The following is a 17,010-nucleotide window of genomic DNA, read 5'->3' on the forward strand; positions in this document are numbered from 1 at the left end:
TACCTTCTATACCTAATTTGTTGAGAGTTTTCATTAGAATAAATGTTAGGTGTTTGGTAGAATTTATCGGTGAAGCCATCAAGTCCTACGCTTTTCTTTTGATGGGAGTTGTTCTTTATCTTTATTTAGTACTTATTCAACTTTCCCATTTTTGATGATTTAGGCTTTCTATTTCTTCACAAGTCATTTTTGGTAGGTTGGATATGTCCAGGAATTTATCCATTTCTTCAAGATTATCCAATTTTTTGGCATATAATTTTTAATAATAGTCTTTAATGATCCTTTGTGTTTCTGTGGTATTGGCTGTATTGTCTCCTTTTTCATTTTTTATTTTACTTTTTTGAGTTATCTCTCTCTTTTTAGCTAGTCTAGCTTAAGATTTGTCAATTTTGTTTACTTTTATAAAATAAACTTTATTGATATTTTACATTTTATTATTTTGTTATGCTCATATTTATATTCATTCTACTATTTTTGATTTCAGTTTGATCTCGTTTTTCTGGTTCCTTGACACGCAGTGTTAGGTTGTTTATTAGAGATCTTTCTACTTTCTTGATGTCAGTGTTTATTGCTAAAAACTTTTCTCTTAGAACTTCTTTGCTGCATTCAAAGTTTTGTTCTGCTGTGTTTCAAATTTTTTTTTAATTTCTCAGCAAATATTTAAGTTTCTCTTAATTTCTTCTTGACCCATTAGCTATTTAGGAGCATGCTGTCTAGTTTTCAGGTATTCAAAAGTTTCCAAAGTTCCTCTTCTTATTGATTTCTAGTTTTATACCACTGTGATCGGAAAATATACTTGATATGATCTCTGGGTTTTTTAATTCGTGAAGATTTGTTTTCTGTCACAATAAGTAATTTGTCCTAGAAAATGTACAATATGCAGTTGAAAAGAATATGTATTCTTCAGTTGCTGGATAAGATATTCTGTAAATGTTTGGTAAGTCCTTTTGCTCTAGAGTGTAGTGTATATGCACTATTTCTTTGTTGCTTTTCTTTATGGATAATCCATTGTTGAAAATTGAGGTGTTGAAGTCCCCTACTATTATTGTAAAGTCTATCTCTCCTTTTATACTTAACAATACCTTCTGTATGTATTTGGATGCTTTCTTAGGGACATATACATTTATAATTGTTATATCCTCATGGTGAATTGGATTTTTATTATTATATAATGATCTTTTTGTCACTTTTTACAGTTTTTGGCACAAAGTTTATTTTATCTAGTGTAAGTATAACTACTCTTGATTGCTTTTGGTTTTCATTTTCATGGAATATCTTTCTTCAACCCTTCATTTCCTGTCTATGTACATCTTTACAGGTAAAGTGAATCTCTTGTAGGCAACAAATATTTAAGTCTTTTTTAAAAAATTCATTTAGCCACTCTGTTTGTTTAGTCTATTTACATTCAAGGTTATTATTGATAGGTGAGGGCTTATTCCTGCCATTTTGTTAATTGAATTTCTGGTTGTTTTGTAGATCCTTTGTTTCTTTCTTCCTCTCTTGTTGTTTAGCTTTGTGGCGTGATGCTTTTCTGTGGTGCTAAGCTTTGTTTTATTTGTTTTTGTCTTTGGGTACTTGTTGAAACTTCTTTCATTGTGGTTTTTATGGGAATAACATTAAAATTTTGTGATTATAATAGACTCAGCTAATAACTTCAATCAAACAAAACTATTCTCAAGTTTTACCCTTCCTCACAATTTAAATTATATTGATTTAATTGACATCTTTATATATTGTGTGTTCCTTACCAACCAATTATAGCTGTAGTTATTTTTTACCATTTTTACTTTTAACTATTACACTAGAGATTTGAAAGTTTTACTTGGCACCATTACAGTATTGAAGTATTCACAGTTTGATTACAAGTTTACCCCTAAAAGTGAGTTTTATATCTTCATGTGTTTTAATGATTGTAATTACTATTAGATTGCTTTCAGTAGTAGCCCTTCCTTAAGCATTTCTTCCAAGGCCAGTCTAGTGGTGATGAATTTCCTTAGCTTTTAGTTGGAAAACATTTGATTCCTCCTTCAATTCTGAAGAATAGTATTGTTGGGTATAGAATTTTTGTTATTTTTTCTTTTTTTTTTCTTTTTCTCTTATCACTTTGAATTTATCACCCTATTCTTTCCTGACAGTTTGGTTATAACATGCCTAACAGAGGACTTTTTAGCATTGAATCTATTTGGGGACCTTTGAGCTTCCTGAATCTGAATGCCCATCTGTCTCTTAAGATTTGGCATTTTAAAATTTTTATTTATTTATTTATTTTATTTTTGAGACAGAGTCTCACTCTGTCACCAGGCTGGAGTGCAGTGATGCAATCTCACTGCAACCTTCAACTCCCTGATTCAAGTGATTCTCCTGCCTCAGCCTCCGGAGTAGCTTGGATTACAGGTACGCACCATCATGCTCAGCTAATTTTTGTATTTTTAATAGAGCTGGGGTTTCACCATGTTAGCCAGGATGGTCTCAATCTCTTGACCTCATGATCTGCCCACCTTGTCCTCCCAAAGTGCTTGGATTACAGGCATAAGCCACCGTGCTCGGCCACACTTTTTGTTATTATTTTGACAGATAGGTTTTCTGTGCCTTCATCTTCTATCTCTCCTCCCTTTGGGATTCCCACAATGTTATGATTTTGTGTGTGTGTGTGTGTGTGTGTGTGTGTGTGTGTGTGTGTGTGTGTGTGCGCGCGCGCGCAATGGCATCCCATAAGTCCCATAAACCTCTTTCAATTTTTTTATTATTATTTATTTTTTTCCCTCTGACTGGGTTATCTCAAAATACATACCTTCAGGTTTAAATGTATATATTTTTGTATTCTGCTCATTCTAGTCTGTTGTTAAAACCTTCCATTTTATTTCTATTTAATTTGCTGAATTCTCCAGTTCCAAGATTTCTGTTTTGGTTTGTTTTTGTAATATCTATCTTTTCATTGAATTTCTCATTCAGCATAAATTGTTTTTCTGACTTTACTGAATTATATATTTGTTTTCTGTTACATCTTATGGAATTTTCTTAAGATCATTATTTTGAATTTATTTTCAGGCATCTTATACATTTTCTTTTCTTTGGGGTTTGTTACTGGATAATTATTGCATTCCTTTGGAGGTGTCATGTTTCTTTGCTTTTTCATGTTTCTTGTGTCTCTTTATAGATATCTGTGCATCTGGTGGAACAGTCACTTCTTCTAATTTTATGAAGTAGCTTTCACAGGAAAAGGCTCATTCCTGTAGATGGGTTCCAGGATGTTGGTTGGGTGAAGCGGATTGGGCTTTGGTTCTGGATGGATGTAGTAGTGTAGTCTCTATGCAGTTTCTTCAGCTGTAATCCATATCAGCAAGGTCTCAGATTGTTTAAGCAGACAAGGCTGCATGAGTTTGTGGCAGTAGTACTGCTGCTTTGTCAGGAACAAGCTTGTTGGGCTGACTCTCAGGTTGGTAGCACATTTCTGCACATGGTAAGTCAGCAGGTTCATGGACTCACTTGGCTAGAGTGAGGTTGTTGGTTTTTTTTTGTTTGTTTTTTTTTTTCAGATCAGTAGCATAAACACAGGGTGTCAGCAGGTTCAGGGACTGGCTCACTGGGACTGAGTTCACCACACTGTTTTGCTGGTTGAGATCATGGACACACAATGAGTGGTTCAGTGGCTCAAGGACGGGCCTGCTAGGTTTAAGTCCACCAGGCTGTTTCTCTTGCTGGGGATGTTGGGCAGGCTTGCTGGGGGAATTTCTACCAGGTTATTTCTCCCTCCAGGAACATGAGTGTGCTGTGGTTCAGCTAGCTTGTGAGTGAACTCACTGGGAAAGTTCTGTCAGGCTATTTCTCAGGCCAGGGACATAGGCATATGGCATTGTGCTTAGGAGCTATGCAAGTCACAGCTGTTTTGGGGCTCAGGCTCTAAACAGCTAGTGTCATGCATTGTGGCCACCTGTGGGAGTAAGGTAAAATGAAGGTGGAGTTTAAAGATGGACAGAGACAGCGGCTACTGGCCCACAGAGCAGAGTGTGCTCCAGCAGCAGCTCCGGTTTCAAGATGGTGCCATGCTGTATTAGCTTGCATCATAGGAGTGGAGAGTGCACAGCATGAGCTCCTACCCTGGAGCAATGCCACCATGTGAATTCCAGGCAGTTCCCCAAACTGCATTTAGGGACTTTAAGGGCTGCATAATTCTCCTGTAGCAAGAACTGCAAGTGCCTTCAGTGGTAATTGAGGATATTGGGGGCCTCCTGCCTACTTTTTTCCTGCAAAGGAAAGTGCTTTCAGGCTCCAGGTTGATCCTGGCAAGGGAGATAGTGGAGGAGAGTGCAGGTGCTTTGCTCTTCTCTCTGTGCTGCCATTCTGGGTTTGTGTGCTCCACAGGTTTTACTACTCACTTGCTGCACTCCAGCTCTCTCCTTCAAACTCTCCACTCAAACTTGTCTATTTGTTGCTTTCGTTCTTTCATTTCTTTAGCAGCTCACCTGCAGATACTTCCATCCTCCTTATTTAGGTCCAAAGTAAATATAAAAAATTCATTTTCTAATAATTTTTTTCAATGAGGTTTTAAAATCCTATAGGTAGTCTTAATTCAGAAAAAAAAAAAATCCCTAGGTGGACCAGATTGTAATTTCAAATTATTATGGATAATATTCATCTATTCAGCACCTTCTGTTTTATATTAAATAGTTAAATGATGAGGTCCACATTTTAATGTAGGGACTTTTTACTATACTTCATCTTTGATGAGTCCTAGAGTTTATGATCTGTTGTCCATGAAGCCATCAGAGTGGATCCCAAGAAGTGAAGTGGATCTCTGAGTACAGGGCAATGAAGTTGAACTCAGAAAATGGAAGAAGATTCCAGGAAAAAAAGTAGATTTTGGAGATCACTTTCCTCATTTTCATTCACTTACCTACTTTCCCAACAAATGTGTCTCTGCAGATTCCTTATTACCATACCAGTTCAGTAATGCCTTTTTATGTTTTACTTAACATATTTATTTCTTCTCATTGGGGAAGATCATTCCCGGTATCTAGTCAGCCATATTGAAAAAGACATTAGCTGATATTTATTTATTTAAAAGAAAAATGTCACTTGAAACTCTCCTTCATCCCAGGATTTCTGTCTAAAAACTGTTTCTGTCCTACCTTAGAATGTAGTTCTAAAGGTTAAAAGTGTAGTTTTATTTTAGAGTGGCCAACTTAATTGAGATGGCCAGGGAGATCTCTGAAGAACTAAGAAAGGGCAAAATCATTTTATTTTTTATGTTAGTGGAGGCATGTATAGACTATTCTCCCAACTATTTCCTATTTATATTTCCATCTCCTCATCCTTATAAAAATCATAAAATTAAAATTTAAAAGAAATAATTAAACGATGTACAAGTTACCACCATGAACTGAGGTAAAAAGGCTAGAGTTTATTAGGATAAACACAAATAAATAAAACTGATACTTTGGCATTGTTTGGGAAGGGAGCTGGTTGGGATTTCACAAAAAATCAAGGCTAGTATTTCTAAGGTTGCATGAACAGGAAGCCATAAACTCAAACTTTGGTGAAAAAAAAATTCTTTAAGTCTTGGTACCTAACGAAACTTTAATCAGTACATGTTGGTTCAATTGGATTTTGAGCATGATTGAAAAACAGACACTCTGGGCCCTATTCATATTCCAGAGCTCATTGTGTTTTCCATTTGACTTAATCTGATGAGAGACTATGCTTGGTCAGCTGCAAACAGCATGTTAACATTATTTTCAACTTAGCTGATAAGGTACATTTTTGGGGTGGGGAAAAGAGATACTCAGGCTGAGCTTACATGAGATTTATCACCTGCTAAGCTCCATGGTATAAAATAACACCCTGAGCAAAACACTGACTTTTTTTTTCTTCACTAATTTTATGCCTATCCCTCACAAACATTTAAAACTCACCTCATTCAAGTAATCCTATATTTGGTCTTTTTTTTTTTCTAGATTCACTGTAGAAAAATAGAGTATTATTCAGTTTTCTTTTCTTTTTTTTTTTTCCCCTGAGATGGAGTCTTTCTCTGTCTCCCAGGCTGGAGTGCAGTGGCGTGATCTCGGATCACTGCAACCTCTGCCTCCCGGGTTGAAGCAACTCTCCTGCCTCAGCCACCTGAGTAGCTGGGATTACAGGCACCTGCCACCACGCCCAGCTAATTCTTGTATTCTTAGTAGAAACAGGATTTCTCCATGTTGACCAGGCTGGTCTCGAACTCTTGACCTCAGGTGATCCACCCGCCTTGGCCTCCCAAATTGTTGGGATTACAGGAGTGAGCCACCACGCCCAGCCCTATTCAGTTTCCAGTCATGCCTTCTCAGACAGTCTTCATATGTTTATGGTCTTACCTCTAACTTGACTTTAACTTTTCTGAAAATAGACAAAAAATAATTATGTGTGTCTTGTCTATCAATTTATGATGTCTGATATCATGCATTCCATAAATTTTGTTGACCAATAACATAAATATGAATCAAATTCATATCTTGTTTTTATTACATCAATGTTTAAATGTCCATATAAAACTTTAAAAATTAACATAATATAGATAATTAAGGTTGGAAAGTGCATCTTCCAAAGTACATTATACTTTCCAAGTAAACCCTTAGACATGTAAATTCTAATTAAAATGAGAAAAAAATGTTTCTTCAAGGCTTTGAAATTTTTAATTAATCTTTGTATTTAAAAACTATTAATAACCACTTCATGCAATTATTTTTAACAGTATTTTCAAATTAGGCAATTCAAATAATTTAATGAACCAATTTATGTTTAGCATAAGTGGTCCAAAGTAATGTCTAAAACAATGTTATCATTATGCATAGTGATAAAATTAATAATCATAAATATTTCTAAAATCTGTTATATTCTGTGTGGGAAATTATAAACAGACCTGGAGCAAAGGCTGTGGGATATAGAGGGATGATAAAGCTAGATAGATGGGATAGTTGATTGATGAAGATCTATACATACAATGAATTCCTAAGATGTTTCAGCAGCTTGTGTTCATTGATGGCCTCTTACATGTTAGAAATTTTACTAATGTAAATATGCAAGAGATGTAGGCTTAAATATTAAGAAAGGGAATATCTTGGTCCACACAGGCTACTACAACAGAGTACTATAAGCTGAGTATCTTATAAATAACAAAATTTACTTATCATAGTTCTAGAGGCTGAGAAATCCAAAAATAAGGCAAATTTGGTATCAAGTGGGTGCCTGTTTTCTTGTTCATAGGTGGTACCTTCTCACTGTGTCCTCATATGATGCAAGGAGCTAGCTAGCTCTCTGCAGTCTCTTTTATAAGAGCTCTAATCCCAATCATGAGGACTTTGCCCTCATGACAGGACCTCCCAAAAGCCCCTACTTCCTAATAACATCACTTTAGTGGTTAGGATTGCAACATATTAATTTGGGGAGCCTAAATATTTATACCACAGCATGAAATAACTTAGTTTTAAAATATTTATCTAGAAACCATTTTAAGAATTATTTAAAAGCAATTGTAGAATAGAGAAAGATTGGCATTAGATAAAAGTAATTAGCCTATTATAATATTTTTATTTAAAAGATAAATTAGTCAGTAGCTGATAGAATTGTGTAAGTGCCTTAGGTTTAAAAAGCATTCCAGAAATAGAATGGATAGTGCTGGTTGACTGATTTCAGATGGGCAAAATGATTTAGACTAAGATTGATTTCTTAGTGCTAACAGCAAGAATTATGACACAATAACATATTTTTTCAACCTACCAAAAAGGAGTTGACAAGCTTCCAATACACAAAAGGAGTAGACTGTTGATGAGTTGTGATAGATTTGAAGTTTTCTATTTTTTATCAATAAAATTCTATGTTTCAAGTGAAACCTAGTGGGTAAAATAGATAAAACAGTATTTTATTAAAATAATCTCCTTATATGCATTCAAATTTGCTTAAAAAACAATTAAGAATTTACATTTTTTATTAAGAAACCTGTCAAATACTGAAATGAAAATTCATTAGCTATAATTGAGAGATGACCAGATACAATAAAGCAAAGTATCAGCAAACTTAAATGTTGGCCAATAGTATTTACTCAAGTCAAAATAAAAAAAAAAAGCAAAAAATAAATAATAAAAAGCAGATCCTAGATTACCTCTGGGATTGTATTAAGCTTCCTGATATATGTATAACTGGAGTCCTAGGAGAATATAAACATAAGAAAAGGGCAGTAAAAATACAAATAATACAGTAGTCAAAGTTTTTCATACTGTAAATAGATAGTATTCGCAGATTTTGGAAACTCAGCAGAATACAAGCAAGATAAATAGAGAGGAAACCATTCCTAAGAGAAGAGAAAAGCCAAACTGCTAAACCATAAAGCTATGGAGACAATGTTAAAATTAGCCAGAGAAAAAAGATACATAATACACACGAAAACAGCTATAGAGAGTAGAACTGAAGATAGTAGGACATCTTTAGTGTTCAAAAAATAAGAAATAAAAACATAGAATTTTTATCTTTAAAAAGTGTTTTGTTCAAAAGTAAAGAAACTTCCTGATAAATAAAAACAATGAACATGTGCTGCTCAAGAAAAATACTAGAAAATATGTGATAGATATTCAAATATAAAGAAAAAAAGTTATAACGTGCAAATACCACACCTAAGAAAGCTGATATAGCTATGCTAATATGAGAAAGGCAGACCTTAAGATGAGTTGTATTGCCAGAGTTAAAAATGGGTAATTTCATAATGATAAAAAATGCAATTCATCAGGAAGAAATCAATTCTAAATTTTTATACACCTAATAATAGAAGCTTAGAATACATAAAACCAAAAGGAACAAAAATAAAAGGGAGAAATAGACAAATATATAATTATAGTTAAAAATGTTAACACTCCACGTCAGTAATTTATAAAATGAGTGTCCTCAATTCAGTAAATGTTTAAAAGACTTGAAAATCACTATGAACTAACTTAATTAATATTTATTAAACATTTCACCCAACAACTGCAGAATAAACATTGTTTTCAAGTTCATAGGGAGTGTTCACAAAGCCAGGCTCCATGCTGGGGCATAAAATAAGTCACAATAAATGTCATGTGATTAAATCATATAGGGCACGTTTTCTAACCACAAAAATATTTAATTAGAAATATAAAGAAATGCATGTAAATAAATCCCAAATGCTTAAATTGTTATAAAAGTAATAATACACTTAAAAAAAATACTTATGAGTCAAGAAAGATATCACAAAGGAAATTTTTAAAATTGTTTAAATCAAATGATAATAAAAATGCAATATAACATAATTGGTTATACTGCATATATATTATATATATTATAAATATACATATATTAAATATACATATATATTAAAAAGCTGTATCTGTTATAGAAATTAAATTTATAATTTAAAATACCCATACATAGATAATTTCAGGCCCAGTTTTCCCCAGTGAAAAATGATATCAAACAAGTAAGGAACAAAGGAATATTCCTCATTAGATTTTTTTGAAGCCATTATAATTCTGATTCCAAAATCTGAAACAATATTACAAGAAAAGAAAATTACAAACTGATATAATTTATAAACTTAGGTGCAAAAAAATAGAAAACCCCAAAATGTTAGCATGTCAAATATGACAATATATTTACAGGACTAAAAGTTTAAGACACTAAGTAGCAGCAAGTTTTATTCCAGGAATGAAAACTTGGTTTAACATTCAGAAATCAGTGTAATCGGACATCAAGTAATACAGGTTGGATGTCCCCTCCAAATCTCATTTTGAGATGTAATCCCCGGTGTTGGAAGTGGGGCCTGGTGGAAGGTGTTTGGATAACAGGGATAGACTCTTCACTTCTCACAATAGTGAGATAGTGAGTTCTTGCAAGATCTGGTTGTTTAAAAATGTGTTGCACCTCCTCCCACCATTGCTCCTGCTCTTGCCATGTGACATACCTGCTTCTGTTTCACCTTCTGTCATGAGTAAAAGCTCCCTGAGTCCTGCCCAGAAGCCAGGTAGATGCCACTGCTGAGAAGTGACAGCGTGCTGGCAGTCCTCACAGCCCTCGCTTGCTCTAGGCGCCTCCTCTGCCTGGGCTCCCACTTTGGCGGCACTTGAGGAGCCCTTCAGCCCACTGCTGCATTGTGGGAGCCCGTTTCTGGGCTTGCCAAGGCCGGAGCCGACTCCCTCAGCTTGCAGGGAGGTATGGAGGGAGAGGCACGAGCGGGAACCGGGGCTGCGCGCGGTGCTTGTGGGCCACCTGGAGTTCTGGGTGGGCGTGGGCTTGGCGGGCCCCGCACTCGGAGCAGCCGGCCGGCCCTGCCGACGGGCCCTGCCAACCCGGGCAATGAGGGGCTTATCACCCGGGCCAGCGGCTGCGGAGGGTGTACTGGGTCCCCCAGCAGTGCCAGCCCACCGGCACTGCGCTCCATTTCTCACTGGGCCTTAGCTGCCTTCCTGCGGGGCAGGGCTCGGGACCTGCAGCCTGCCATGCCTGAGCCTCCCACCCCCTCCATGGGCTCCTGTGCGGCCCCAGCCTCCTGGATGAGCCCCGCCCCCTGCTCCACGGCGCCCAGTCCCATCTACCACCCAAGGGCTGAGGAGTGCAGGCCCACCGTGCGGCACTGGCAGGCAGCTCCACCTGCAGCCCCGGTGCCGGATCCACTGGGTGAAGCCAGCTGGGTTCCTGAGTCTGGTGGGGACGTGGAGAACCTTTGCGTCTAGCTCAGCGATAGTAAACGCACCGATCAGCGACCTGTCAAAACAGACCACTTGGCTCTACCAATCAGCAGTATGTGGGTGGGGCCAGATAAGAGAATAAAAGCAGGCCGCCCGAGCCAGCAGTGGCAACCTGCTGGAGTCCCCTTCCACATTGTGGAAGCTTAGTTCTTTCGCTCTTTGCAATAAATCTTGCTACTGCTCACTCTTTGGGTCCACACTGCTTTTATGAGCTGTAACACTCACCGCAAAGGTCTGCAGCTTCACTCCTGAAGCCAGCGAGACCACGAGCCCACCGGGAGGAACGAACAACTCCAGACGCACCACCTTAAGAGCTCTAACACTCACGGCGAAAGTCTGTAGCTTCACTCCTGAGCCAGCGAGACCACGAACCCACCAGAAGGAAGAATCTCCGAAGCCAGCGAGACCACGAACCCACCAGAAGGAAGGATCTCCGAACACATCTGAACATCAGAAGGAACAAACTCCAGACGTGCCACCTTAAGAGCTGTAACATTCACCGCGAGGGTCCGCGGCTTCATTCTTGAAGTCAGTGAGACCGAGAACCCACCAATTCCGGACACACTGCCATGCTTGTATAGTCTATAGCATCATGAACCAGTTAAACCTCTTTTCTTTATAAATTACCCGCTCTCGGATATTACCTTACAGCAATGCAAGAATGGCTAATACAGAAAATTGGTACCAGGAGTGGAGCATTACTGTAAAAAGGCCTGAAATAATGGAAGCAGCTTTGCAACTGGATAACCAGCAAAGGTTGGAAGAGTTTGGAGGGCTCAGAAAAAGACATAAAAATGAGAGGAAGTTTGGCCCTTCTTAAAGAATGGTTAAGTGGCTGTGAACAAAATGCTGATAGTAATAGATAAAGTGAAGTCCAACCTGATGAGATCGCAGATGGAAATGAGAAAGTTATTGAGAACTAGAGCAGGAGTCACCAATGTTATGCTTTAGCAAAGAGCTTCCCTGCATTGTGTTCATGTCCTGGGGATCTGAGAAAGTTTAAACTTAAAAGTGATGACCTAGAGTATCTGGCAGAAAAATTTTCTAAGCATCAGAGCATTCAAGATGTGGCCTGGCTGCTTCTTAGAGCCTGCACTCAGATACAAGAGCAAAAAAAAAAGTTGACTTATAGTTGGAATTTATATTTGAAAGGGAAGCAGAGTGTAAAAGTTTGGAAAATGTGTAGCATGGCCATGTGGCAGAGAAAGAAAAAGCATTATCAGAAGAGGAATTCAAGCAGGCTGTGGAGCAACCACTTATTAGTGAGACTGGCATGATTAAAAAGAGCCAGGTACTGATAGCCCAAACAATGGGAAAAAGGCCTTGAAAGCATTTCAGAGATCTTTGTGGTAGCCCCTCCCATCACAGGCTTTAAGGCCAAAAAGGAAAGAATGGTTTCCTGGGCCAGGCATAGGACCTCTCTGCTCTGCCCAGCATCAAGACACTCCTCCTTGTGTCCTGGCCACTCCAGCTCTAGGCACAGCTCAAAGGGCTCTAGGTTTAGCTCAGGCCACAACTGCAGAGGCTGCAGTCCGTAAGCCTTGACAACTTATACATGGTGTTAAGCCTGTAGGGGCAGAGTTCAAGTGTGAAAGAGGCTTGGCAGCCTCTGTCTAGATTTCAGAGGATGTATCAGAAAGTCTGGGTTCCCAGATAGAAGTTTTCTTCAAGGGCAGAGCCCTCACAGGAAACCTCTACAAGGGCAGTACAGAGGGTAAGAATGGGTTTGGGGGTCCCACAGAGAACCCTCACTGCAGCACTGCCCAGTAGAAATCTGGGAACTGAGCCACTGTTCTCCAGACGACAGAATGGTAGATTCACAAGCAGCTTGTACACTGCACCTGGAAAAGACGCAGGTGCTCGACACCAATCCGTGAAAGCAGCCATAGGGTCTGTACCCTGCAAAGACACACTGACAGAGCTTCCCAAGGTCTTTGGAGCCCACCCCTTGCAGCAGTGTGCCTTGGATGTGGGATATGGAATCAAAGGAGGTTATTCTGGAGCTTTAAGATTTAATGACTGTCAGATGAGTAGATTGCAAAAATAGGTGGGAATTGAACAATGAGAACACATGGACACAGGAAGGGGAACATCACACACTGGGGCCTGTTGTGGGGTGGGGGGAGGGGGGAGGGAAAGCATTAGGAGATATACCTAATGTTAAATTACGAGTTAATGGTTGCAGCACACCAACATGGCACATGTATACATACGTAACAGACCTGCACATTGTGCACATGTACCCTAAAACTTACAGTATAATAAAAAAAATTAATTTTTCAAATTTATCTATAAATTCAAGGCCACCACAGTTGAAATCACAATTGTTGTTGTTGTTGTTGTTTTGTTTTCATTTGGCTTTTTAGAGGCATTTTCAATTCTAAGAATTCTATGAAAACAAAAATTTCTAAAACATCTGCTCTAAAAAAGGTGGAGCAAAACTTCCTAACCCTTAAGTGGCGTGGGTTACACATAGTGACATTCATTCAAAGTGTACTCCCTGAAATTAAAACTCTCAAAATCTGGGTATAGGAGAAACATAATATAATAAAAGCCATATACGAAAAACTCAAAGTTAGTATCATACTAAATGGGGGAAAACTAAAAGACTTTCCCCTAAAATCTGGAACATAATAAGGATGCCCACTGTGACTTCTGTTATTCAACATAGTACTGGAAGTCCTACTTGGATAATCAGACAACAGAAAAATGCAAAGAGCATCCAGATTAAAAAGTGAGAAGTCAAATTGTCCATATTTGCCAAAGACATAATCTTATATTTGGAAAAAAAACTAAAGATTCCACAAGAAAACTTTTAGATCTGCTAAGCAAATTCAGTAAAGTTGAAGAATACAATATCAGCATACAAAAATCAGTAGCATTTCTGTATGCCAACAGCCAACGAACTGAAAAAGAAATAAAAAGTAAGCTTACTAACAGTAGCCCAAATAAAATTAGTAACAAGGAATTAACTAAAGAAGTGAAATATAGCTGAATAAAAACTGCAAACCAATGATAAAAGAAATTGAAGACACAAAAATAGAAAAATTCCATGTTTATGGATTGAAAGAAGGAATATTGTTAAGATGTCCATATTATCCAGTGCAATCTACAGATTCAATGTAATCCCTATCAAAATACCAATGACATTCTTTATGGAAATAGAAAAAAAATCTAAAATTTATATGGAACCACAAAAAAACTCAGAATAGACAAAGATACTCTAAGCAAAAAAAAACAAAATTGTAAGAACCACTGTACCTGATGTCAAATTATACTACAGAGCTATAGTAACCAAAACAGCATGTTACTGGCATAGAAGCAGACACATAGACCAATGGAACAGAATAGATAACCAGTAAACAAATCCACAAACCTACAGTGAACTCATTTTCAACAAAGTGCCAAGAATATTCACTGGGGAAAGAACAGTCTCTTCAATAAATGGTGCTAGGAATACTGGATATTCATAACCAGAAGAATGAAACTAGACCCATATGTCTCACCATATACAAAAATCAAATCAAAATGGATTACAGAGTTTAATCTAAGACAACAACTGGATGAAACTGGAGTTAATTATGTTAAGTAAAACAAGCCAGGCACAGAAACACAAGCATCACATGTTCTCACTTATTTGTGGGATCTAAAAATCAAAACAATTGATCCTATAGAGATAGAAAATAGAACAATGATTACCAGAGGCTGGGAAGGGGAAAGAAGGGAGGGTGGGGGGTGGTGTGGAGATGGATAATAGGTACAAAAAATGGAATAAATGAATGAATAAGGCCTAGTATTTGATTGCACAGGAGGGTGACTATAGTCATTTATTTAATTGTACATTTTAAAATAACTAAAAGTATAACTGGATTGTTTGTAAAACAAAACATAAATGCTTGATGGGATAGATACCCCTTTCTCCCTGATGTGCTTATTTCACATTACAAGCCTGTATCAAAATGTCTCATGTACCCCATAAATATAGAAAGCTACTATGTACCCACAAAAGTTAAATATTAAAAAAAACAAAGAACACTGTATTGAAAGATAGAAAAAAATGGGTAAATTTACAGTGGAAAAACCTGATAATTATTACCTCATCCAGTTAATCAAGGTTAGCATTAATTGTGATATCATGCAGATAGCATGGGTTTTTGATAAAATGCGATGAGAATGGCACTTCACCTTTCTGTCCTTCATATATATATATATATATATATATATATATGTTTTTTAGGATTCTGACAAGTGTGTACATATTTCATATGATTACATCTTCAAAATCTACATCCCAAATAGACAAAGAACATTAAATATATATGTGTATATTCTAAGAATGAGAAAACATCCTATACACTCAGTTGAGAGACATTTTATAAACTAGTTGGCCAGCTGTCTAAAAACTGAAAATTTTCCAAAACATGAGAAGTCAAGAAAACTATCACAGTCTACAAGAGACTAAAGGGACATAACAAATAGATATTATGTAGCATCATGGACATTATCCTGAAACATGACAAAGCAATTAGATACATCTAAGGAAATTTGAATAAAGTATGAACTGTAGTTAAAAATGTAGGTATCAATGTTAGTACATTAGTTGTGATAAATGTACTGCACTTATGTACCATGTAAACAAAAAATTGGGGAGTGAGTATATGAGAACTCTCTATTCCTCTGTGCAACTTTCCTGTAAATCTAAAACTATTGTAAAATTAAAATGTTTCCTTTTAAAAATCTTTGAATAGTCATAACAATATTCAAAGAGGAAAAGCACTATGCGTGATTTCAGGGTTTACTCTAAAGGTACATTAATCACATTGGTGTTGTATTGGCATAAGGATAGATACATACATCAATGGAACAAATAGAGAGTACAGAAATACATCCACACAGATATAGTCAATTAATTTTTGACAATCATGCCAAAGTAATTGAATAGGTAAGATATAGTATTTTAAATTACAGTGCTGAAACAAATTTTTATCCACATATAAAATAAACAACATTATTTCAATCCCTACCTGTAACATTTGGAACAATTAATTCAATATGGATTGTAGAATCAGATGTATAAACTAAAATTATAAAGCTTCTGCAAGTAAACATAAGAGAACTTCTTTATAAACTTTGGGTGGAGACATGTTTCTTACAATTCAAAGCATATTAAACATAAAACAAAAAGTGGATAAATATGACATCTTAAAATCTAAGTAATCTTTTATTTAAAACATACTCTTAAAGAAAAAGTCATCTGCCTACTGGAATTAAATACTCACAATGTTAGTCTGACAAAGAATTTATTTCTAGATTATATACTAACTCCAACAAATCAATAATAAAATGACAGACTTCAATTTAAAAACTGCACAAAATTCTTTAATATACCTCTTGTAAATGAAAATAGAGAAATGGCTACTGAGTTCATGAAATTATGCTGCACACAGCTAGTTATAAGAAAAATGCAAACTAATTAATTGGGCATAGTGGCATATACCTGTAGTCTCAGCTACTCAGGAGGTGAGACAGGAGGATCGCTTGAGCCCAGGAGTTCGAAGCTGCAGTGAGCTCTAATTGCACAGCTCTACTCCAGCCTACACAACAGAATGAAGCCCTGTTTCAAAAATCTCAAAAATGAAAAAAAATAGAACATGACAATGTCAAGTGCTGCTGAAGATGTAAAACAACAAAAAAATATGTTGCTTGCAACTATCCTGTAGAGTCAAATACATACCAACAATAAACCCAGAAATTCTAGTTGGAGGTATTTACCCAAGAGGAATGAAAACACACAATATGTGTACATAAGTGATCAGAGCAAGTTTATTCAGAATGGTAAACAAAATAACCAAAATGGTTATTAAAGGGGGAATAAATATGAAAAAGTTATTCTCATAAAATGGAAATCATATTTAGCAATTAAAAATAAGCAGCTACTAATACATTATTTTGAGTGAAAGAAGCAAGAAAAAAGTTGTGTATACCTTCTTCTGTTTATATAAATTCCTACTAAGCAATAGCGATACGAAAATAGTTGTTATTGTGGAGGATAGATAGGGGTTGACTAGACAGGAACATGAGTACATTCTGGGACAATTGTAATAATCTTTGTCTTATTTGGGATGTAGATTTTGAAGTTGTAATTATGTAATCATATAAAATATGTACATATTTGTCAAAATCCTAAAAAATATACATTTAAAAATGCCTGCATATCATTGTACTTACACAATGCCCAATTAAAAATACTAAAATTAATTTTAAATGTTCTTCTTAATTGGCT

At 36.4% G+C, this 17,010-nt stretch overlaps 1 long non-coding RNA gene across 1 annotated transcript in view; it reads right to left on the reverse strand.

The window, feature by feature from the left end:
* The window catches only part of LOC129058707 (uncharacterized), a 67,928-nt gene that overhangs the window by 38,166 nt on the left and 12,752 nt on the right, over positions 1–17,010 (reverse strand). Inside the window, exons 3-4 of the long non-coding RNA XR_008524012.2 lie at positions 7,753–7,865; positions 6,351–6,372 (exon numbers count right to left, since the gene is read on the reverse strand). This is a non-coding gene — a long non-coding RNA (uncharacterized LOC129058707). The remainder of the gene's footprint in view (positions 1–6,350; positions 6,373–7,752; positions 7,866–17,010) is intronic.

This window comes from Pongo abelii, chromosome 2, assembly GCF_028885655.2.
Source record: "Pongo abelii isolate AG06213 chromosome 2, NHGRI_mPonAbe1-v2.0_pri, whole genome shotgun sequence".
NCBI classification, from domain to species: domain Eukaryota; kingdom Metazoa; phylum Chordata; class Mammalia; order Primates; family Hominidae; genus Pongo; species Pongo abelii.